The sequence below is a fragment of the Procambarus clarkii genome, chromosome 1, assembly GCF_040958095.1.
Source record: "Procambarus clarkii isolate CNS0578487 chromosome 1, FALCON_Pclarkii_2.0, whole genome shotgun sequence".
NCBI classification, from domain to species: domain Eukaryota; kingdom Metazoa; phylum Arthropoda; class Malacostraca; order Decapoda; family Cambaridae; genus Procambarus; species Procambarus clarkii.
This window is the reverse complement of record NC_091150.1, coordinates 24433994-24459774: the sequence shown is the minus strand read 5'-3', so window position 1 is coordinate 24459774 and position 25781 is coordinate 24433994. Positions and strand designations below refer to the sequence as shown.

The 25781-nt window shown below is 50.3% G+C and overlaps 1 protein-coding gene across 1 annotated transcript in view; it reads right to left on the bottom strand.

Annotated features, from left to right (window-relative positions):
- Positions 1-25781, bottom strand: part of Cap-D3 (Chromosome associated protein D3) — a 276731-nt gene that overhangs the window by 189973 nt on the left and 60977 nt on the right.

The window sequence follows — 25781 nt, the reverse complement described above, 5'->3', positions numbered from 1 at the left end:
TGGAAGTTAGAGAGCTGCTACGGGCTGCTTCCTGGGGACTTGTATATGTTAGAGAGAAATATATGCAGTAGACATAATAGAGGAATATATGTCTCTTCCTCGAATTCAGACCTGCAGAACTGCTGCCTCACTGGTAATTCCCTGTATTTCTGTCCCAGTGGGTAGTTAGTTTCCTGGTTTACGCAATAAAAAACCCGTGTTGAACGTAATGAAATGCCAGTTTCTGGGCGAGTCCTGGAGGCTCCCTGACTCCTTCCCTCCTTCCAGGTTAGCAGTTTTCGTCACCAGGGCTGGCTCCCCCTCCCCCAAAAGGGTGACGTTAACGAATGGGGGGGATAGTCGGAAGAATTGTGGCTTGTCTGTTTTCATTCTGGGGAAGTTTTTTAGCTATTCTAAGGACGTTGGTCACAATTTTCAACAAGAGGTCTATTTTGTTTCACCTACCTTTCTGGGTGCCTTCCCTTGCCAATGACAAATATGATATACTATAACTGTAAAGTGCTCACAGGCCATTGCTCCCTGCACCTCTCTGAGGGAGCCAGGTTCTGGCTCTACTTCCTGGTAGGCAACAAGAACTCTGCAACTGATGACCTCAACTAATATAGCACTATACCAGTATGGATAGCTTCAGGGAGCCTCCGGGGCTTACCCAGAAACTTGCGTTTCATTACATTCAATGCTGTTTTTTTTCAACGTATATGTGGTCAGGTCAGGTATTTAACATGAAAGTAAAATAATTTTATGGGGAATAATTTATTTTCAGCGCAACAAAGATTTGTCATACAGTATTTTATAGCTATGCAGTAAATTGGCAAAAGAGCACTAAAGTCTTTAAAAGCATTATCATCAGTGTGCATCTCGTTTGGAAGTTCTAGTTATCCAACCTGACAATTTTCCTGCAACTGCAACTTTGTTGTGGTCTTTAACCCCTGGGTGGCACAGCTATTAATGGCCAACAACACGACTGTGCGCAAGAAACAACAAATTAAAAAAACCAGCGTTGAATGTAATGAAACGCCATTTTCTGGGTGAGCCCCGGAGGCTCCCTGAAGCTTAACGGGCTAATGTATCTTATGTTAGACCAGGACATTAGCTATGGAGGTCAGACCTACCAGGGACCAGCGCCAGAACCTGGCCCCCTTCAGAGAGGTTTCATGGAGCAATGGCCCTGGAGAACCCCATTATGGTTGGGGGTTTTCCTTATCTGCCATTGACCGGGGTTAGGCACCCAGAAAGGTAGGCGTAACAAAACAAACCCCACATTGGTAAGAAACTACAACAAAAAACTGAACAGAGAGGTAGAAACTCCCTACAATCCCAAGGAAACTTCCTAACGTCATGGGCGCGAGGATAGACCGCAGGCTGGCTAGACTTAATAACCCCGCGGACAACCTGGGAGACCCGAGCCCTGGAACAGGGAACGAGGGAAACCGGATCAACCCAAAGCGCATCCCCAGCCACCCCGGCTGAAGTGCGCAGGTAACGGCGAAGTGCTGCAACAGGACACAACACATGATGCACCCCCGGCCGAACCAACCAAGCATCAATGGCCCACGGACCCCTCCGGAAAGCAGCCGTCTCGTTCTTCGCCAGAAAGGACGGAGAAGGCTGCAAACGGACAAACCGACCCCCAGGACCAAAAGAGCAGAAACCCCTGCGCCGGAGGAGAGCATGAAGCTCCCCTACCCGGCCCCCAGAGGCCAATGCCAACAAAAACAAAGCCTTGGAAAAACAATCCGGAACCGAAGGGACCACCACAAACCGAGGAGTGGAAAGATAGGAAAGCACCCTGTACAAGGACCAGGACGGCTCAGGAGGTGCATGAGCAGGCCAGAGGTGAAACATAGCACAAGAAAGCTTATGGAACGGGTGGATGTGACGTCCACCTTGAACACAAGCTGGAGCGGCTCCACCAATGCTGCACGACACGAGGCGACAGTATTAGGCATCAAATGACGGTCCTGAAAAAACCAAGAAAGAAAGGACAAGACAACCCGATCTGAAAGAGAAGACAACTTGCAAAGAGCAAGAAAATGGCGAAAAGAATGCCAGGAAACTTCATACTGTCGCCGATATGAAGCTTTCAGGTGGAACACCATAAACGAAGTCACCTGATCACCATAGAGATGGTGATACACCCACGTCAAAAAGACCAGACCCGAAGAACAGAGGAGAAGGCCGAACCAGCCACGTACCGGACCAGCCCGACCTGCTGACAGAGGCGGAGCCACAAACGGGCCCAAAAGGACTACTCTCCCTGGGAAGGTCTCCAACTGAGCCAGAACCCGAAGCAACAGCTGGACCGGGAAAAAGAGGTACAGGTAACCCCACCTTGACTAGTCCTGCCAAAAGGCATCCACAGCGAACGCCTCGCAGTCGGGAAAGAGCGTCACATAGACTGGGAGACACCGATACCACAGCAATGCGAAGAGGTCCACGTCCAGGAGTCCGTACGTCTGGCAGATCCAATGAAACCAAACCCGATCTGGCGGGTAGACCAGCATGGCGAAGTTCAGACTCTCGCGCAACTGCTCGAGCAACCGCCGAGAGACCTGGGACGCTCTCAGAAACAGCCAAATGTAGGACCGCTGCTGCAGCAACGCCCCTGGAGGGAGAGACAAGAAAGAAATCCGAGAATCCCAAACAAGACCCAGCCAGGTCTGAACCTGGAACGGAACCAAATGGGACTTCTCCAGTTCACCAGGAATCCAAACTTGGCGAGATGGGAAAGAACCACATCCCTGGCTAGCAGACAAGCGAACTGACTGGGAGTCCACACCAGCCAGTCGTCGAGGTAGGCCAAAACCCGAATCCCTAGCATACGCAGACGGGTCACCACAACCTGGGTAAGATGCATGAAAACGCGAGGTGCCAGATTCAAGCCAAAAGGGAGGCAAAGAGAGCGATAAGCCTGACGACCAACCACAAAACCTAACCAGTCCCTGAACCCCGGATGAGTAGGAACGTGCCAATAAGCGTGCTTGGGGTCCAGGGACACCATCCAGGCACCCGGCTCCAACAGAAGTCGGAACTGAGACAGAGTAGTCATCCGAAAGGAGGGGCAAGGAATCCAGGGGGTTAAGATGAGACAAGTCCAGAATGAACCTCAGATCTGCACAGTCCCGTTTCAGCACTGGAAACAGATGGGAAACCCACCTGTGGAACGGGATCGTTTCAACCACGCCCAAGCACACCCACTCCAAGATGACTTGACGAAGCGCAGGAGAAGCAGCCTGCGCTGCCAAGGTTATCTTGAGGTTATCTTGAGATGATTTCAAAGCTTTAGCGTCCCCGCGGCCCGATCCTCGACCAGGCCTCCTTTTTGTTACACCCCCCCCCCCCCCCCCCCCCGAGAAGCAGCCCGTAGCAGCTGTCTAACTCCCAGATACCTATTTACTGCTAGGTAACAGGGGCATCAGGGTAAAAGAAACATTTTGCCCATTTGTCTTCCCCTCCACCGGGGATCGAAGCCGGAACCTCAGGACTACGAATCAGAAGCGCTGTCCACCCAGCTGTCAGGTACCCTACCCCGAACCCTCTAAAGGAAGAGGAGCCACCTAACGCCACCGTATGCCGGGTGGCATGACCGAAAAGGCCCACAAATTGTGGGACCAAGCATGGGCAAACAGAGCGAGCCTCCCCCCCCCCCCCCCCCATCGCCCCATCAACGGGATGAACCGCGAAAGGGCCGATCCCCCTTACGAGAAACCGAGCTCCAATTAGAGCAATCACCGCGCCAACCAGACGATGCTGGCACCGAAGGCAACGTCGGCTCAGAAACTTTCACCAATGACCCATCTCAACCAGCAGAACCCCGAACCCTATCACGACCCCTCTGAGACGGCCGAGAACAACCACCGCAGAGAACCAACAAGTCCGACATAGGACAACAACTAGACGAAGCCGCTTGCAGAAACTGCGAGACCGCAGTCTCTGCAAACAGCAACGAACAAAATGGAGACAAAAGCCTAAGAGCCAGGGCCCAAGCGGATTCCAAAGAGAGGGCGAGCACATGACAGCACGTGAGGTAAGAAGCAAAGAACAAAGACAACGCCTCCTTCAGGGTAGGCGCAAAGGGCTTCAACAGTGCAGCCGATGCCATAGCCACCGAAGTCAGCGCCCCAGATGAAGGCCCAGCACTCAACGCCTCCACAGCCTCCTCAAGCCAGGCAGAAGACAGCTCAAGTAGGGAAAAGAAATGTAAGACCGAAGCCAAATGCCCACGGGCACGCAAATCCTCTGCAACCAACATTGCCGAAAGAGAAGGAACCTGCACTCATGCCACACCCCCAACGAAAAGAATGGGCAGTCTGCCAGCCAGGAAGACTCCGGAACTTCCAAACGCACCCAAAACGGGGAAGAAGAACTGAACTCAAAAGAGGACAGATCCATGACAGAGGCAGAAACAGAGTCTCCCAGGAGGTATGCAGCACGAGCCTCCTGAACCTCCTTCGTGGAGATACAAGAAGTAGAAGACCTCCGGAAAGACGGGGCCGAGGTACCCAAAGGGGCCCGTAACCAAACCCGGGGAGGAGCAGAACCCAAATCATACTCATATGGGGAAGGGGGGTAAGAAAAACCCCTTCCCCTGCAACAACAAGCCTGGCAAAGAGGGCACTAGCACCCAGGTGGGGTCAAAGGGGGGCCCCAAGGCCCCCAGGTCGACTCCTCCCCAAGACGGGGATCCCACAAGTTGGGACCCAGTTGGGGGTCTGCCTAGTGTCCCACTAGGCAGACCTCCCCCCCCCCCATCAGGCAAACAAAAACAAAAGAAAAGAAAAACACCGCAAAAGTACACCGTCCCAAGAGGCAACAGGAACCGGTCGCCGCGTAGGTGGCAGGTCGCGCAACACCTTGACGCCCTAACCAGCACAACACCACTCCCTACCCAAGGCCAAACAAGGGCCTCAAGTTCCAGCTGGCCCCAAGGGTGAGGCAAATGCCGAGCAGCAAGAACCCCTACAGGAGCGGTTCCTGAACGCCCCAGGGAAGAGAGCCCTGACACGCAGGGTCAATACTCACAGGGCACTTAGGGAAGGAAGCCTCTAAGCGCATGCGACCCCAGCATTGAAGAGGTACTCCTGGGCACCACACACACCACAACAAGACAGCAGAGAATGCCACACAGGCAAACACCGCCCAGGAATTTGAGGCTAGAGAAGAGTTTGTCCCGGTTGACATTAGCTTACGAACTGGAGTGCTGTGCAGCCGGTGGTTTCCTTGGGATTGTGGGGAGTTCTACCTCTCTGTTCGGTTTTTTGTTTTAGTTTCTTATCATGTGGGGTTTGTTTTGTTATGCCTACCTTTCTGGGTGCCTAACCCCAGTCAATGGTAGATAAGGAAAACCCCCAACCAGAGGGGGGGGGGGGGTTTCCAAGGCCATTGCTCCCTGAAACCTCTTTGAAGGGGCCAGGTTCCAGCTCATGGTCTCTGGTAGGTAGGTCTGAACTCCATAGCTAATGTCCCAGTCTAATATAAAACATAATTAACCCAATAAGCTCCATGGAGCAGTAGGGGCTCCCCACAGAAACAATTTTTTGTACTTCTAAGATTGTTAAAATTTGTTCCCTGTTCACAGGAAAAATAATAAATTAATCATAGGTAACATATTTTGGCCATGATAGTGTGAGGAAGTCTGGCAAGATACAGGTGATGAAAGAGTACACGTCCGGGCCGGTCTCGTCCACCCAAGCCGTCAGGTGGGAGTTGCCACAAAGACATTATTATCTCAATATTTTAATCGTTCTGACTGAATTTTTCTATGTTTTTTTGCAGTAATATTATTCAGCAGTGTGTAGTGTGACACATTTATATAACAAGATGTGTGAACCATCGCTATACTCAAAAGTATGGTGTGCATATTAGTGATTCAATTACCCTATTATGTTTGTAAAACAATAAAACCAGTGTTGAAAGTAATGAAATGCCATTTTCTGGGAGAGCTCTGGATGTTCCCTGGAGCTATCTGGCTAATATGCGATAAATTTGACAAGGGCATTAGTCAATGGAGTTCAGCCTACCGGGGACCACGAGCCAGAACCTGGCCCCTGGAAAACCCCTCTGTGGCCGGGGGTTTCCCTAATCTGCCATCGACTGGGGTTAGGCACCCAGAAAGGTAGGCACAACAAAACAAACCCCACATGGTAAGAAAATTGCAACCGAAAACCACCGAGTGACCCGGAACCCCTCCCCCAGAAACCGCTAAAGACTGGACAGCAGCTGCAGCAATGCCTCCGGAGGGAGAGACATGGAAGCGGTCTAAGAGTCCTAAACAAGACCCAGCCAGGTTCAAACCTGGGACGGAACCAGATGGGACTTCCTCCAGTTCACCAGGAACCCGAACCCGGTGAGCTGGGAAAGAACCATACCCCTGGCGAGCAGACAAGCGGACCGATTGGGAGCCCACACCTGCCAGTCGAGGTAGGCCAGAACCCGAACCCCTATCAGACACAGACGGGCCACCACGACATGGGTAAGACGCACGAATAAGTGTGGTGCCATATTCAAGACAAAAGAAAGGCAACAAAAGTGGTAAGTCTGAAGCCCCACCATGAAGCCCAACCAGTCCCTGAACCCCAGATGAATGGGAATGTGCTAATACGCATCCTTGAGGTCCAGGGGCACCTTCCAGGCACCCGGCTCCAAAAGAAGCCGGACCTGAGACAGAGTGGTCATCTGAAAGGAGGGCAAGGAATCCAGGGGTTCAGATGTGACAAGTCCAGAATGAACCGCAGAGCCGCACAGTCCTGTTTCGGGTACTGTAAACAGGCGAGAAACCCACCTGAGGGACGGGGTCATTTCGACCACATGCAAGCGAACCCACTCCAAGATGACCTGACTGAGCACAGAGAAAGAGTCCTGACCCACCGGCCCCGTACCCTCCCCCCCAAAGAAGGAGGAGACGACCCAACGCACTCACAAATCATTAGTCCAAGCAAGAGCAAACAGCCCAAGCCTCACCCCCATCACCCTGTCAATAGGGCAAACCGCAAAACAGCTGACGCCCCTTGCAAGAAGCCAGCCAACGAACAGAGCAATCAGTGTGCTGACCAGACAATGCCGGTTCCGAAGGAAGCGCTGGCTCAGAAGCTGGCATCATTGGCCTACCCCGACCTGCCAAACCCCGAGCCCTGGCACAACCCTTCCGAGAAGGCTAAGATCGGCCACCCCAGAGAACCGACAAGTTTGATAACTAGACGAAGCCGCAAGCAGAAACTGTGTGACAGCAGTCTCCACAAACAGCAATGTACAAAACTGCAATGAAAACCGAAGAGCCAGGGTCAAAGCAGATTCCAAAAGAGAGAGCAAGCACAGCCTGTTGGCACGCTAGTTGGGAAGCAAAGAACAGACACACCACCTTCTTGAGAATCAGCGAACAGCTTCAACAGCCAAGCCAACACCCAAACCACCGAGGCCAGTGCACCAGAAGCTAACACCCAAACCACCGAGGCATATGCGCACCCATGGGCCTTTGGCTGAAGCCAAAGGCCCATGGGTGCACATATCCTCAGCAACCAGAGACCGCTAAAGGGTAGGAACCAACACCTGCAGCTGCACAAGGCCAACATCACAAGGAAGCACAGGGGTGAACAAGCACGCATTAAGGCACTCAAACTCGCCCCCCAGGTAAACCTGCAGAACGCTAGAAGTTTCCTGCCATACAAGCACGCGGGTCCGTCAAAACTCATGCCACGCCCCCAATGTAAAGAATGAGCAGTCTGCCAGCCAGGAAGACTCCAGAACCTCCAAACGCACCCAATATGGGGAAGAAAAACCAAACTCAAACGAGGATGGATCCATCACAGAGGCAGAATCTGGATCTTGCAGGAGGTACACAGTAAGTGCCTCCTGAACCTCCTTAGGGGAGATGTGAGAAGCAGAAAACCTCCTGAATAAAGAAGCCAAGGAACCCAGGGGAACCCGGAACTGAACCCGGGGAGGAGCCGACCCCGAATCATACTCATACAGGGAAGGAGGATAAGAAAACCCTCTCCCTCTGCAACAATAAGCCCTGCGAAGAAGGCACCAAAACACAAGAGGGGTCAAAGGCGAGAGGGGTCAAAGGCCCTGCATGCCCAAGCCCCCCATGTCAACTACTCCCCAGCCCTGTACAATCACGGGGACCTAGCGGAGGGCCACCAAAACAATATACATGGTCCTATAGCCACAAGACAGACCACCACCGAGCAAAGAACAAAAATAAAAGAAAAACTGCAAAAATACAATGTCCCCAGAGGAAACAGGAACTTGCCACTGCATAAGTAAGCTGGCTGTGCAACACCTTGATGCCCCAACCAGTAACAATACACTCTCTAAACAAGGCCAAACAAGAGCCACGAAACCCCAGCTGGCCCCCAAGGGCAGGCTAAATGCCGAGCAGCAAAATCCCCTATGGAAATGGCGCCCAGAAGGCACAAGGGAAGAGAACCCTAGCACCCAAGGGTAATACTCACAGGACAATTAGGGCAGGCCGCCCTAAGCACATACAGCCCCGGAACACTTATTACACCTGGCCACCACACCACTAAGTTGCAGAGAATACCACTAAGGAAAAACACAGCCAAGAAATCGAGGCCACAGTTGACAACCGCCCTAGATCGCATTAGCCAGTAAACTGGAGTTGCTGGTTAGCCGGCACAGAGAGTCTGGGGCTCCCCCTCTCCCTCACAGAGAGGGAAGGGCTGCGTGGACAAGAGGCGCTACGGTGAGGTGTGTAATGTTTGCTCGTTTCCTTGGGATTTCAGGAGTTCTGCCTCTCTGTTCGGTTTTTGGTTGCAATTTTCTTACCATGTGGAGGTTTCTTTTCTTATGCCTACCTTTCTGGGTGCCTAACCCCGGTCGATGGCAGATTAGGTAAACTCCCAACCACAAAGGGGCCATTGCTCCCTGTGCCTCTCTGAGGGGGCCAGGTTCTGGCTCGTGGTCCCCGGTAGGCTGAAGTCCATTGACTAATGCCCTAGTCTAATATATCGCATATTAGCTCGAAAGCTCCAGGGAGCCAAAGGGGTTCCCCACAGTAAAGAATATTTTTGCTGTTACTACACTATATTCACAAGTTACATATAAGTATCTACATGTTTCACTCACCATAACCATGCCACAAAACCGGCAGTAATTTCAGAGTGTTATATTATAAACTGTGCTGGGAAGACAGGATACCATGAGCATAGCTCTCACTCTCTAAACCTAGATAATTACTCACTCCTTGGGTTACAGCCAGAGTCAACACCTGCATCAGAAAAGCTCCAGGATATTTCAAATTCCTATGTATTGTAGAACAGGTTGATGACTGTGAGTTGTGTCCAAAGAAACATAAAGGTGTAGTGTATTTGAAAAATAGGCGAGATAAAATGAATGTGCCAGGGGAAGTGAAATAACTGGATGAGAAAAAGTTGTTATAGTGTAAACAGTGCAGACGACAAAATTCAAGATGGCTGCCAGCAAGAAGAAAAACAAAACAGAGCTAGATTTTGGTGGATTCAATGAGGAAAGTATTTATATAAGCAGTTTACACAACAAGTTGGCAAAATTTGACATTATTGTGAACTATCATAAAGAAATAATCAGTAAATTGAGAGACAGTAGTGACCACTAGAGTAGCAAGACATTTGATCTTGAAGGGCTAGTTTAAGATTTATGCAGACAAGAATCAATGGGAAGCTAAAAGCAGAGCCATGGAAAAGTAAAATAAAATCTTGTAAATAGCTTTTGAAGAAGATAAAGTAAATCTAAACATGAATGACTACAATAGGTTAGGTAAGGAAATCCAACAGAAAAACAGCTTTTGTCAGTACAGATGGAGGAAGTTACACAGGGAATAGAACAGTGCAAGAAGGATATGCAACTCACCTATGTACAAGTGGCCAAGGAGAAGGAAAAAATTGAAGAAGTAGTAAAGGAAGCCAAATACTGCAGCAACCAGGATAAAATAAACATTAGGCAAGAAGTCAGAAAGGAACTGGCATCAAACCCGAAATTGATGCAAAACACAGTCGATCGAGGTAAGTCCCTAATAATTTTTGGTTGCAAAGAAAATGAGATAACATCAAGGTAAAAAACCAGCATTGAATGTAAGGAAACGCCATTTTCTGGGTGAGACCCAGAGGCTCCCCGGAGCTATTTAGGCTGATATTGCTAATATTAGACTTTGGCATCAGTCAGTGTGAAAGGAGTTCATAGGCCTACCAGGGACCACGAGCCAGAACCTGGCCCCCCTCAGAGAGGCATGAGGAGCAATGGCCGACAGAAACCCCCAATGTGGTTGGAAGCATTCTTTGTCTGCCATCAACTGGGTCAGGCACCCAGAATGGTAAGCATCCCAAAATAAACCCCTATTCTGGTTAAGATATTGCTACTGAAAGCTGAACTAGTGAAAGCTGAACTAGTGGACAGAACTCCTCAAACAAAAATGAGCAAACGAGCATGACTTCACCATGTCGCCATCTGCGCAGCTCCATCTTCCCCAGGAAGGGGAAGAGGGAGCCCCAGACCCCCCATGCTGGCTATATAAAACCTCAGTTCTGAGGCTGGGCATCAAAAACACGCGAAAAAACGCTGACTGGAGGGAGGGTCGCCAGGGAGCCTCCAGGTCTCACCCAGAAAATGGTGTTTCATTACAGTCAACACAGGTTTTCTGGGGGGAGCCCCATCTGCTCCCCGAAGCTAACTACCCAAAGACAAGGACAAGAAAGGGATAAACCCTGGAGGCAGAAACCATCTGCTCGAACATGAAAGCAAAACAACTGGCAACAACAAACAACCCTACGGACGACCCGGGAGACCCGAACCCTGGAACAGGGACGAAGGGAACCCGGGTCAGCCCAAAGTGTGTCCAGGTCCACAGAGGCTGCGGCACGCAGGCAAAGACCAAGAGCCACACCTGGACACGAGAAGAAGCGCCCTCGGCCAACCAAACAGGCAGCAACAAACCCAAGGGACCCCTCCGGAAAACAGCCGTCCCAACCTCACCATAAAAGAAGAGACGGCTGCAATGAACAAACTGCAAACTCCGCAAACAACAAGGACAAAATGGTGACGAAAACCTAAGAGCCAGGGGCCCAGGTAGAGCCCAACGAGGAAGAGAGTACAGAGCACCACATGGTTTCTGAACCCCTTGGGGACGAGACCCGTCGGTTAATATGTAAGTTCGTAAACGAGAAATAGAGGGGAAAAAATAAACTAGAAATGTAAAAAGAAAATTTTCCGAAAATGTATATAAAAACTCTAGGGAAAAAAATCGACAGGTTCATAGCATAAATGCGACCGTATTTTGTTTGTACTCACCAATAAGTGAAGTTCTGATCCGCTTTATAATAGTCCTTAATTGTTCCTAACTGATTATTAAGACGTCTGGCAAACATCCTCTGGATGTTTCCTGCTAGCCTGCAGGAACATCCTGCCAGCCTGCAGGAACATCCTGCCAGCCTGCAGGAACATCCTGCCAGCCTGCAGGAACATCCTGCCAGCCTGCAGGAACATCCTGCCAGCCTGCAGGAACATCCTGCCAGCCTGCAGGAACATCCTCCCAAAAATATACGATGATGTACTGTACATTTAAGAAACAAATCTGGGTCACAGGTCTGTGGAGTGTGGCTAGGCTTACGGAGTCAGCCGGTCCCTCCCCCCACCACCGACACACCTCCCCCACCCCCCCACCCCAAACCCATACACACACACACACACACTCTCAAAGGTCACATGGTTCACGGTTCACTTCAACACCCATATATCGCTTTCTGCCTGCCTCTTTCCCAGCCTGCCTGCCTGCCTCCTTCCCAGCCTGCCTGCCTGCCTCCTTCCCAGCCTGCCTGCCTGCCTCCTTCCCAGCCTGCCTGCCTGCCTCCTTCCCAGCCTGCCTGCCTGCCTCCTTCCCAGTCTGCCAGTCTGCCTCCTTCCCAGCCTGCCTGCCAGCCAGCCTACCAGCCTGCCTGCCTGCCTGCCTGCCTGCCAGCCAGCCAGCCAGCCTGCCTGCCTGCCTGCCTGCCTGCCTGCATGCCTGTCTGCCCGCCAGCCTGTCAGCCTGCCTGCCAGCCTGTCAGCCTGCCTGCCTGCCTGCCTGCCAGCCTGCCAGCCTGCCTGCCTGCCTGCCTGCCTGCCTGCCTGCCTGCCTGCCTGCCTGCCAGCCAGCCAGCCAGCTAGCCAGCCAGCCAGCCTGCCAGCCAGCCTGCCAGCCAGCCTGCCAGCCAGCCAGCCTGCCAGCCAGCCAGCCTGCCAGCCAGCCTGCCAGCCAGCCAGCCTGCCAGCCTGCCTGCCAGCCAGCCAGCCAGCCAACCTGCCAGCCAGCCAGCCAGCCAGCCAGCCAGCCAGCCAGCCAGCCAGCCTGCCAGCCAGCCAGCCTGCCAGCCAGCCAGCCTGCCTCCCTCCCTGCCAGCCAGCCTGCCTCCCTCCCTCCCTCCCTGCCAGCCTGCCTTCCAGCCAGCCTGCCTCCCAGCCAGCCTGCCTCCCAGCCAGCCTGCCTCCCTCCCTGCCATCATGCTAACGGGTAGAGTGTGTTAGGCTTATCTTCGGGAATGAGCCAGTCTCGCCCCCACCACCCCCACCACCGACAAACCTCCCTTCCCCCTACATCCCATACTCTCTTTTAAAGGTCATGCGGTTCAACCACGTGACTACCACTCACTCCCTGCCTGCCAGCCTGCCTGCCAGCCTGCCTGCCTGCCTGCCTGCCTGCCTGCCTGTCTGCTTGCCTGCCTGTCTGCTTGCCTGCCTGTCTGCTTGCCTGCCAGCCTGCCTTTTCCCTCCCTAATTGTCACTACTTCTGTCCCTTCCTGCCTACCTCCTAGCATCTCTCCCTACCTCCCCCTCCCCCTTAGCATCTCTCCCTACCTCCTAACATCTCTCCCTACCTCCCCCTCCCTCCTAGCATCTCTCTCTCCCTCCCTTTCTGACTAATTCTCCCCCTCTCTCACTGATTCTCCCCCTCTCTCATATTGCCTCCCACCTAAGCTACTCCATCCATCCACCCACCGGTCAGACATCACTGACGCAATGCGTGCATTTGGAGCCAACATGGTGCACAGATGTTTCTTGATTGTGCAGATATGTAAAACAAAAGCACAGAATGAACATTCCAGCCTTATGGCAATTCAAAATAATAGGAATAATAGGCCGTGAATCTGTGAAGTCACAGCGGGCAAACTGGACCATCTCCCACCCACCACCACAAGCCGGTGTCACGCTTGGCGGACCCCTTCCTACCCGAACTTTGTTCAGGTAGCATGACTCCCCAACCCCAATCGGGAAACTGGAAGTTTCGGATAACTAAAGTTCAGAAACCAAGTGGTGCTCTGTACCACGAGCCGACACGCGGGACACGAAGCGAAAAACAGCGACACCGCAACCCACAGGAGCAGCGCAACCAGCTCCAGCAGGGCAGAATGATGCACGCGTCGCTGAGTAATAGATGAGAAGTACCCAGGACATGTACCGCACTAAATAAAAAATGTACTGTCCTGAAAAGGAACACAAAGAAAAGGCCGTAGCCAGGGACGCAATCCTAGCTCCCACTGTCTCAACGAAAAGAAACTGTAAGGGCAGGAGGGGTTGATAGGAAATCTACATCCACCAGCAGACATTGCAACACAGAAGCTGGTAGTGACATACAACATGATGAAAGAACTCGGTACCATAACTGAACACTGGGGCTGTCCAATCTCAGGGAACTGAACATATATACATTACAATCTAGCACCAACACTAGGGGGGACACAGGTGGGACAAAGGGGACACAGGTGGAAACTTAGTACCCAGATGAGCCACAGAGACGTTAGAAAGAATTTTTTCAGTGTCAGAGTAGTTAATAAATGGAATGCACTAGGAAGTGATGTGGTGGAGGCTGACTCCATACACAGTTTCAAATGTAGATATGATAGAGCCCAGTAGGCTCAGGAATCTGTACACCAGTTGATTGACAGTTGAGAGGCGGGATCAAAGAGCCAAAGCGCAACCCCCTCAAGCACAATTAGGTGAGTACAATTAGGTGAGTACAGTACTAGTACTGTATAGCCAATAAGCACATACTAAGATATGCAATAATGTATAGAGGTAGTATAGAGGTAGGAAATATGGAAACATGCAATAAAAAGACCCTAAATATAGTCCAAGCACCAGTAGCTAGGGACAAGAGAGTATAATCAATATGATGAACCACTAAGACCTAGGAAGCAAGTGGTAATGGAATGTACACGAGCAAGATACAGACACACTCCAACGTATATATATGGGTGCAGCCAGGCACTGAACTACAGTCAACGAATGAATGTCCAGACAGTACTGACTGAGTCAATGAATGAGTGTGCAGATAGCATTGATATAAGCACATAGTAAGATCCCATTAAGATGCATGCAAATGGGCCAAGCAACACACTACAAACAATACCCAACACCGGCCGGCTGACAGTATCGCCAGACTGCATACTCTCACCTGTAGAGAGTAGACCCTATCGTGTCACAACACAGCTGAGCCTTGTAATATTCCGAAAGCATCGGATTATGTCCAGAGTTGCACACACAGTAGGAGAAGAGTAGGTGTAGTGTAGGGGTGGAGGCGGCGGCACTCCGAGCCACCCCGCAGCCGTTAAGCAGAGAAAATAACTAATTGTCTTCCCCCATATATAAAATCCAGAACACCCCCAGTATCGAGGGGGCTATGACCGGAGAAAGAAGATGAGCTAGTGCGGCGTATGACACTATGCCGCACTAGTGTCGGCATAGTGTCATACACCGCACTATTTGAGGGTGTGGGGGAGAAAGGACTTAGTAACTGCAAGCCCCGCTCCGAGGGCAGAAAACCCCAAGCAGGGTCTAACGAAGCCATGGGCCCCAGTCAACCCCTCCCCAGCCCAAGGAAGCTCCTTGGCAGGACCTGGGGCCGAGCCGTCCCTCCAAAGCCCCAGCCTCACAAGAAAAAGCAGAGGCAGCCGTAAAAACACTAAGGATGGGAACCCATTGGTCAGACCCATACGCCATGGCTGGAGGAACACAGGCTCGAATGCCTCTGTCTCCACCTCGAAAGGGGCAATCCCCGAGATTGCCCGAGTCTCAAGACCATCGAAACCCCGCCCCCAACCCCAAAACCCACAGACGGTTTGGAGCCGGATGCAGGGAAGATTGGGGGGGGAAAAGGGGGGCAGACAACCACAACAGGCAAAAGACAAGAAGGGGTGCAGATGGAACCAAAACCGAAGCGACCAACACCACCAAGCCCGGGTCCCTACAACCAAAACTGGGCAGCCTCGGAGCTCTCGGGTAACAAACTACCTAGCGGGTTGCAACCACCTGAACCCAACGTGCAACACCTGTGCTGCCTGTACCCACATAGTCATCATTGGACTGGGTAACCGAATCACAAACAAGCAACAAAACTCGCAGGACTCCGGGTCGAAGGTGTCACCGACCCAGCAGGCAGCGTGACGGAGGCAAAAACAATGAGAGGTACCCTGAGACAAGGGGACAAAGCAACCTTCAAACTTGCACAAAGCGAGAGGGAACTCAGGGGTCACATCCATTGGACCCGCATGCCCCCGTGGGGATTCCCAGGGTCCTGAGATGGAATACACACACAGGGAAGCCCAGGCAGAGTACTGCTAACCGGCACCCAAGTCTACCAACAACCTTCTAAGTACTGAACCCCCCGGATGTGCACACTCACGAGGACCTAGCTGGAGGTACCACCAGAAATACAGAAGTGTACAATATACAGATAGGGGCAACCAAGCAAAGGCAGACCCAACCAGGCAAGGAAAACAAAAAAAAAATAAAATCCTGCAAGATGATAATGCACCCAGGAGGAACAGAACTGGCTGCCTGATAGGTAAAAACTAGTTGTGCAGTACCCTGTACCCCTAGCAGTGCAAACTGCCTCTTACCCTAAGGTGAACAAGGGAGCCAGAACACCCCAACACACAAAGGCCGGCCGAAAGCCAAGCAGCAAACAACCAAACGGAGACAGAACCCAAGGAACTTGGGGGAAGGTGGCCCCAAGCCCCAAGGGCAGTATTTACCAGGCACCTAGGGAAGGTAACTCTAGGTGCATGCAGCCCAAGTACTGAAGAATTACCCCTGGCTCGCACGCACCCCCTATGAAACAGCCACCACACCACAAGGGCACAGACCTGATGACAAAAACTGGAGCCAGAGCACACAACTTCAGCCTAGCGCATCAGCCTCAGAACTGAGGTTTTGGCTATCCGGTGCGGGGGGCCTGGGGCTCCCCCATCCCCCTCCAGGGGAGGGGGAAGCAGCGCAGACGGCGGCGCGGCGACATGGTGACATCATGCTCGTTTTTGTTTGGGGAGTTCTGTCCACTAGTTCGGCTTTTAGTTGCAATTTCTTAACCAGATTAGGGTTTTTTTTTTGAGTGCTTACCTTCCTGGGTGTCAGACCCGGTCGAAGGTACACATAGAATACTTCCAACCACATGGTGGGTTTCTATAGGTTGTTGCTCCTCGTGCCTCTCTGAGGGGGCCAGGTTCTGGCAGGGTTCAGGAGGGAGGGGAGGCAGTGATGGAGGGAGGGGAGGCAGTGATGGAGGGAGGGGAGGCAGTGATGGAGGGAGGGGAGGCAGTGATGGAGGGAGGGGAGGCAGTGATGGAGGGAGGAGAGGCAGTGATGGAGGGAGGGGAGGCAGTGATGGAGGGAGAGGAGGGAGGGGGAGACATTGAGGGAGGGAAGAGAGGCAGGGAGGGAGGGAGGGAGGGAGGGAGGAAGGTGGTGAGGGAGGGAGAGAGGCAGTGACGGAGGGAGGGAGAGGCAATAAGGATATTTGGGGCAGTGAGGGAGGGAGGGAGAGGTAATAAGAATGGTTGGGGTAGTGAGGGAGGGAGGGAGAGGTAATAAGGATGGTTGGGGCAGTGAGGGAGGGAGGGAGAGGTAATAAGGATGGTTGGGGCAGTGAGGGAGGGAGAGGTAATAAGGATGGTTGGGGTAGTGAGGGAGGGAGGGAGAGGCAATAAGGATGGTTGGGGCAGTGAGGGAGGGAGGGAGGGAGAGGTAATAAGGATGGTTGGGGTAGTGAGGGAGGGAGGGAGAGGTAATAAGGATATTTGGGGCAGTGAGGGAGGGAGGGAGAGGTAATAAGGATGGTTGGGGTAGTGAGGGAGGGAGGGAGAGGTAATAAGGATATTTGGGGTAGTGAGGGAGGGAGGGAGAGGTAATAAGGATGGTTGGGGCAGTGAGGGTGGAAGTGAGATTTCACTGAACAAAATGTTAATGTCAATCTTTCATATGAAGGGAACTTAACATTTAATCCAGTGACATGATGAGAAATATTTCCATCAGTCTGTGAACCATCCCAACGTCCTAAGTAAAGCTGCACATCCACCGTTTCAGCGAACCAGAGTTTGTCGAATAGGGAGAGTAAATCCGGCCTGTAAAGTGTGCGTCCTAACTGAAGATTTCCCGAACCGAGGTTCGCTGAATCGGGGGTCCACTGTACTTTTTAACCAGGCTGCATTCTACAAAGACAGCTGAGCTTGTCTGATTATATTACTAACCATTCTTGTGATAAGTAGAATAAGCCTTAGTAACAAAATTTACCATCAATTAGTTTTGATTAGGTGGGACATACTAGAATAAATCCCCCAAGTGTGTGAAGGAAGTTTACTAGTGGGATAAAACTAAAGCTATACAGTCCACTCTTTGAAGAAATAATTTAATATCAAGTTAAATATAATAAATTTATTAAACAGATAAATAATAATAATAGTTAAAATAAAATAATAAAATACCATTGGTAAAATTTTCCCCCAGTTTTGTCCTCTTCTGTTTACTGAGAACAGTGTGTTTCTGTTTTTGTCGGCAGCTTCAGCCAGTTGCTGTTCTATTTCAGACTTGTTGGGTGTCCGGTGTCCAGGGGGTCGTTCCCAGCCCTCCCAGAAGGATCAGGCTAGGGCTTGTCCTTATTTGGGTCAGGGTAGGCCTGTAGTGCCAGTTGCCAGGTCGTGAGTGACCCCAGTGCCTTCTTCGTTTCGCCAGCATGGTGTTCGCTCTGCAAGAATGTCTGGCTCTCAAGAGTTTATGTCAGTCCTTTCACAGGTTGCCCCTTTGACGGGGTGATAGGGGAGAGGCTAGCTCTTTGCTCATGTCTGGTCCCACAATTCATGGGCTTTTCGGATTGTCTCTCGCGGCCTCTGGTGGCTTTGGGCGGACCTTCCTCCCTTCGCGGGGTAGGGTTTTTTAGAGCAGGACTCTTTCTTTGCCCATCTGTCGGGTCACCTCACAATGGGTTCACTTGAACATGGTTGAAATGACTTCTTCTCTTCGATGGGTTTCTCACCTGTTTCTGATTCCGAAACGGGATTATGTGGATCTCCGGAACATTCTGGACTTGTCTCGTTTGAACCAGTTGAGTCTCTGCCCCTCTTTTCGGATGACTACGTTGACTCTGGTCCAGCTCATTCTCGAGGTGAGCATTTGGATGATATCCCTGGACCTAAAAGATGTGTATTGGCACATCCTATTCATCCAGGGTTCAGGGATTGGCTGGGTCTTGTGGTGGGGCAACAAGCGTACTGCTACCGTTGTCTGCCTTTCAGGCTGAATTTTCAGGCACTTGCATTTTTATAAGCTTGACTCGGGTCGTGGTGGCCCATCTTTGTCTGCTAGATCTTCAGGTCTTGGCCTACCTCGATGCCTGGTTGGTGTGGGCTCCCAGTTGGTCTGCCTGTCTGCTAACCAGGGATCTGGCTCTTTCCCAGCTCGCCAGGTTCGGGTTCCTGGTGAACTGGAGGAAGTCCCAGTTGGATCTGTCCAAGATTCGATCTTGGCTGGGACTTGTTTGGGATTGTCGAACTGCATCATCACCGAACTTCTCTCCCTCCTGCGGCCTATCTTGAGTTATCTTGAGATGATTTCGGGGCTTAGTATCCCCGCGGCCCAGTCCTCGACCAGGCCTCCACCCCCAGGAAGCAGCCCGTGACAGCTGACTAACTCCCAGGTACCTATTTACTGCTAGGTAACAGGGGCATCAGGGTGAAAGAAACTCTGCCCATTGTTTCTCGCAGGCGCCCGGGATCGAACCCGGGACCACAGGATCATGCATCCAGTGTTCTGTCCGCTCAGCCACCGGCCGAGGCCTTGTACCGACTACAGTTCCGCCATCAGCTGCTGTTGAGGAGAACCCTGGTTACTCGGTGGTTGCTCGAGCAGCTACGCGAGAGTCTGAACTTTGCCCTTCTGGTATACATGTTTTGTCTTGTCAGTTGGGGCTTTGTGACTAGTGCTCACCAGTTCAGCCAAAGGAGTTGGAGGTCATCCATGTGTAGGGCTCACAGCACAGTGTGGGAGTTTGCAGCGGTGTGGTAGGCACTGCGGAGGGTTCGAATTCCTCGAGGCTCAGAGAATCCGGCTCCATTTGGACTGCTCCCCGATGGTTCACTGTCTCAACTGGGGAGGGTCTCTTTGGTTCATGCCTCTTTAGAGCTGGTCGCTCCGGGTTGCTCTTCTGTTGAGTTCTCAGGGTTTAGCTCTCAGCAGCGCTGTTCATGTTAAGAGTGTGTATAATATCCTGGCAGATGGTCTGCCTCACTTCATTCCTCTTTCCAGAGTGGACGGTCGATGCCACTTTCTTCCTTTGGCTTTGCCAGACGTATAGGCACCTAGAGGTGGCCCTTTTTGGGTCGGCGTGGTCTCTGTGTCTTCCTGTGTATGTGGTGCTGTTCCCCAACTGTGAGGCCCTTGAGGTGGAAGCTTTTCAGCAGGACTGGTCAAGGTGGGGGGTTCCTGTACTTTTTCCCACAATCCAGCTGTTGCTCTGGATTCTGGCTTGACTGGAATCCTAAAGGGAAAGAGTGGTTCTCCTAGCCCCATGGTGGCCGGCCCAGCCTTGTTTTAAGGCACTGCTTGCCTGGTGTCCAAACCCAGACATTTCTTCAGGGTTCTGCCTTTATCAGCAGGTTGGGCGGGTGAAGTTCCTCATTGGTTCGACCTTCTCCTTTGCAATATGCATCTGGTCTTTCTGATGCATGTGTATTGCCATTTGTATGATGATGAGGTGGCTAGTTCGATAGTGTTCCACTGCAGTCTGTTTCTCAGCAACATTATGAGGTTTCTTGGTGGCCTTTCCACCATTTTCTTTCAGTTGGGTTTTGTTGGTGTCGGATAAGGTTGTGTTGTCTTCCCTTTCTCTCTTGGCTTTTTCTGGATCAGCATCTCATGCTGAATACTGTCGGTTCTTATCGTGTGGCATTGGTGGAGCCACTTCAGCTTGAGTTCGGGGGGTGGATGTTATTGTACTTCCACCCCGTTGCGTCAGCTTTCTCATGCAGTTTTTCACCTCCTGCCTGCTCATGCGCTACCAGACCCTGCTTGATCTTTAGACTGGGTTTCTTTTCTTTCTTCACCTCAGTCTGTAGTGACCCGTTTGGTTCGAGATCACAGTACTCAAGATCTTAGGTGTTATTGACCCAGCTGGCAGCATGGCAGGAGAAAGAATGATCATTGTCAGGTAGCAAAAATAATGAGCACCCTTCAAACTCACACTTGGCAAGAACGGGCTCAATAGACTGATCCATAACAGACCATGCCAGAGACTCACAAGGGAATTATTACCATGACCTGAAGTTAGCTATCCAGGCAGCAACTCCAAACACCAGGGCTGCTCGCTGGAAGAACTGACACAAACGCAGCCAAAACAACCAGGCTAAGAATGGTGACTGCAGCATGCTGTATAAGCAAGCATGTGAGCCCCAGTGCAAACCCTGCACAACCAACACAACCCCACAACCCCCTAAGACAAGGATCCAGACAGAGGAATCCAGATTCATTATTAGCCCAAGGTGACGCTTTCCACCCCGGTGGCCAGGCCTCTCTGGGGCAAACTCCCGAACACATCACAGAAAGTAACTCGGACTGTGCAAGGGTTGCATTATTAGGCACCCAAGGAAGAAAACCCAAAGTGCATATGGCCAAAAACACAACAAGTCATATTAAGACTATGCACGTGATGCTAACACTAAAACAAGGAACAATAAAACAAGCAAATGGCCCTATGACAAAGAAAGTTCAAGGATGACTGGTACTTAGCTTGGAGCAATAGGACTTGCCCGTGACTGGCAGACTGGAACACTGCCAGCAGAACTACCGTCCATACACATCAGCAACAGAACTGAGATGGGAAACTGGCTGGGCTGACTGGTCGTGAAAATCAGTACTAACAAGTTTCATGTTAGCTTGAGTGTATCTCCTGGTTTTGTGTGAATTGTTTGTGGAGTTGTTTGGAAGTTTTGAGGGTTTTTTTCTGTGAACCCTCCAGTTGTTTGTAAAGCTTTGCTGACTTTTTGAACACTTTTCCAGTGGGGTCCTAGTGCCTTTGCCCAATAACTTGGATTGGACGGTAGAGTGACGGTCTTGCTTCTTGCAGGTTGGCGTTCAATTCCTGACCATCCAAGAGGTATGGCCCATTCTTTCCACCTGTCCTTTCCTAAATCTTTATCCCTCATAGTCCTTCCAAGTGCTGTATAGTTGTAATGACTAAGTGCTTTCTCCTGATAATTACCTTACCTCCCTGTGCCCCTGTGAGGGGGGTTGCCCAGGTTCTGGCTCTGGTCCTTGGTAGGCCAAATAGAAATTCCATGACTAATGTGACCGATGCGGAGCAATCTCGGCAAGATAGCTTTAGAAAGCCACTGGACTGAGGAGGGCTCCCCTAAGAAAACACGAATAAACTTAAATAGAAAGCCTAAAAACTTTCTAATACAGTACAACCTCGATTAAACTTACCCTGATTAAACGAATCTCCGGCTAGTTTGCACACTTTTCAGGCCAGGTTTACTCACCGGGTTCAACGAACAATGGTTCGCCAGAGCGGGGGATGTTCGGATTTGCTTACAATGTCCAGACAGAGTTCACAGACTGGTGGAAAACTTTCCCATTCTATCACAGATTACAATTAATAATTCCCTCATATGACAAGTTCGATCACACAAGTGGACCACTTAAGTGGACCACACAATTGAACCGCACAAGTGGTCCACAAGTGGTCCACAAGCTTACGATGTTGGGACAGAGTTCACAGGGTAGTGGAAAACTGTCTCATTCTATCACATATTACAATTAATAATTCCTTCATAAGACAAGTTGGATCACACAAGTGGACCACACAAGTGGACCACACAACAAGTGAACCATATGAACCAAACACCAGCCAGAATGGGCCACACAAGTGAACCATATTAACCAAACACCAGCCAGAGTGATCCACACAAGTGAACGACTGAGTTTCCATGACTTTCGTTCACTGATTTGTGGCACACGTATCGTTGTAAATTAATTTAAAGACTGAATCATGATTAGCTAGCTACATGTAGTAAAATCTCCTTACAGACATTTTCTGTGAAGAAACAAGATGAGTGAGGGTGGACAGATAAGGGAATACTGTACTGTAAACCTCACTTGGTTTTCCTTCGTCTGTGTCGTCATAGTTCAGTGACTCATGACTTTGAAAGTTTCAGATTAATTAATCATTTAAAAAACCAGTGTTTTAATAGGTTTTTATTATCCTAATTAAACTACACTAAACTAAATAAAACCAAAAATACTGTATACTGTAATACGATAGGCATCTGCTATCTGAGAAATTATTTATGTTATTGGAACAACAACTCCAGTGCGAGGGGACAGGTCTAATCCTTGTACACATAGCACCATGCGTGTTTCATTCAATTTCGTCACCATAGTTCAGTGGCCTACGGCCTCGAAATAATAAAATTAATAAATCAGTTCTAAAATAATTTTTTATATCTTTTATTATCCTAACCATGTTACTAAACTAAATATATAACCCAAAAATATATAATTTGATGTAAATCCAATATTTGAGAGAAATTTATGTTGCTGGATCTGGCTTAAACACCAGCCTACTACAGGGTGTATAGACCTAGTCTGCGTTCGTACAGTAGGCACCCAGTGCCCTTAGCTTTGTTTGCGAGTGATGTATTTGTCCGCCAGTGGAAGAATAATCGTAATAACCCACCAACTTTTATCAACACCTAAGGATGATGAAAGATATTTGTCCCAAGGCCATGACAAAAGGAAGGAAACAAACGAAAATCAGTCAATATTTTTCACGAACTAACAGCAGAAAATCAACCAGTACAGCCGTACCCCGCACCAGCACAGCCGTACCCAGCACCAGCACAGCCGTACCCAACACGAGCACAGCCATACCCAGCACGAGCACAGCCATACCCAGCACGAGCACAGCCATACCCAGCACCAGCACAGCCATACCCAACACCAGCACAGCCGTACCCAGCACCAGCACAGCCGTACCCCGCACCAGCACAGCCGTACCCAGCACGAGCACAGCCATACCCAGCACGAGCACAGCCATACCCAGCACCAGCACAGCCATACCCAGCACCAGCACAGCCGTACCCAGCACCAGCACAGCCATACCCAGCACCAGCACAGCCATACCCAGCACGAGCACAGCCGTACCCAGCACCAGCACAGCCGTACTCAGCACCAGCATAGCCGTACCCAGCACCAGCACAGCCGTACCCAGCACCAGCACAGCCGTACCCAGCACCAGCACAGCCGTACCCAGCACCAGCACAGCCGTACCCAGCACCAGCACAGCCGTACCCAGCACCAGCACAGCCGTACCCAGCACCAGCACAGCCGTACCCAGCACCAGCACAGCCGTACCCAGCACCAGCACAGCCATACCCAGCACCAGCACAGCCATACCCAGCACGAGCACAGCCGTACCCAGCACCAGCACAGCCGTACCCAGCACCAGCACAGCCGTACCCAGCACCAGCACAGCCGTACCCAGCACCAGCACAGCCGTACCCAGCACCAGCACAGCCATACCCAGCACGAGCACAGCCGTACCCAGTACCAGTATAACAGCAGCTTACACCAGGTCAGAAGCAGCTGAAGCCAACACAGCAGCAGCGAACACCAGCAAAGCTGATGCAAACATCTAAAAACATGAACAAATCCGCAAGGGCCGTGACGAGGATTCGAATATACGTCCGAGATCATCCCAGACGCTGCCTTAATCGACTGAGCTACGACATGGTAAAAAAGAGTTGAAACCAGAAGTTCTACTGCCCTTACTTGAATCCTGCAGCCTCTCCAAGACACAAATCAGGGTTTTACACAACTCCCCCATACACTCGAGCTATGTCAATAGGTCGTTCTACCTCTTCGTCCTTACTTCATTACACACAGAAATCACAATAACGTGATGCATCAATGAACAAACAAACAAACGAGTGAAGTAAGGGCAAAGAGGTAGAACAGCCTATTGACATAGCTCGAGTGCATGGTGGAGTTGTGTAAAACCCTGGTTTGTGTCTCGGAGAGGCTGCAGGATCCAAGTAAGGGCAGTAGAACTTCTGGTTTCAACTCTTTTACCATGTTGTAGCTCAGTCGATTAAGGCAGCGTCTGGGATGATCTTGGACGTAGGTTCGAATCCTCGTCACGGCCCTTGAGGATTTGTTCATTGATGCATCACGTTATTGTGATTTTTGTGTGTATCTAAAAACATCATGTGTGGAGTGAACAGTTAAAACAAGTGTTAAATTTAAGTGTGCACACAGTGTTAAAATTTAAGTTGCCATAATTTTAGTGTACAATAGTTTTCATAAACTGTATTGTAGTACTCAACATACAGCAGAACTACAGTACAGGGGGTACCTCAGTTTAAGAGTTTAATTCGTTCCTGGAGACGGCTCGTATACCTAGAACTCGTATTCCGAAGCTAATTTCCCCATAAGAAATAATGGGAAATGAATTAATCCGTTCCTGACTACCCCAAAAACCCCACATCAAACTAAATTTTTATACCTAATTCATCTAAATAAACTTACAAAACTATGTTCAAGTTATTACTTACCCTTGCTGAGGACTGCTGTTGGTGTATGGAAGATATGAGGAGGAGGGAGGAGGAGAGGTGTTACTGTTTGGAAGGGGAGTCTCCTTCCATTATAACATCAGGCAGTGAGGACTTCACTGGTATGCACACTCTGGCACATTTTGCCTGCATACCACTAGGACTTGCTTGTTTTACTAAGAATCTGTCTAAAGACACTTGTTTTTCCCTACATTTTAACACCTGTCTGTATTAAGACATCACATTGTCATTTAAAAGGTCAATGCAACGGCCTGCTACAGCTTTATCTGGGTGAGTTTTTTCAACAAAACTTTTCAGTTCTTCCCATACTTCACACATTTTCTTAATCAAGAAGGGACATCCTCTACTGCCTCTACTCACAGCTATTTTCTTAGGTTGAACCTTACCAATGGCTTTCTTGAGACCCATGGCGAGATATATATTGACAACATTTATGCTCAAATGGCCAAAAAAACGACAAAAAACTGTAAATCCTTGTGAAGAATTCAGGTGGGATAGTCACTGGGCGCGAGACACTGGTAAACTGAGGCGCGATCGCCGTGCCACCATGCACTAGTCGGCCTGTACATGTATCGACAAACTCGTGTTCCGAGGTAACCCTCGCCTTCCGAGACACATTTTCCGAGGAAATCCTGCTCGTATTCCGAAAAATTCGCATACAGGGACACTCGTGTTCCGAGGTACCACTGTACTTTTAATTAACACAGTGCTAACCGCATAATACACTACAGTACGTATTTATTGTACAGCATTCACAACACCATGAGACTTTAAGACAGACCTAACTCCAACAATAAGGTAAATAACAAATGTAACAGTATTTTTTAGTAGAGTAGTAATATATAGGTACAATATATAATATAATAATGCATATTTATTGTGTACAAGAATAAAAAAGACACTGATGCAAACGCCTCC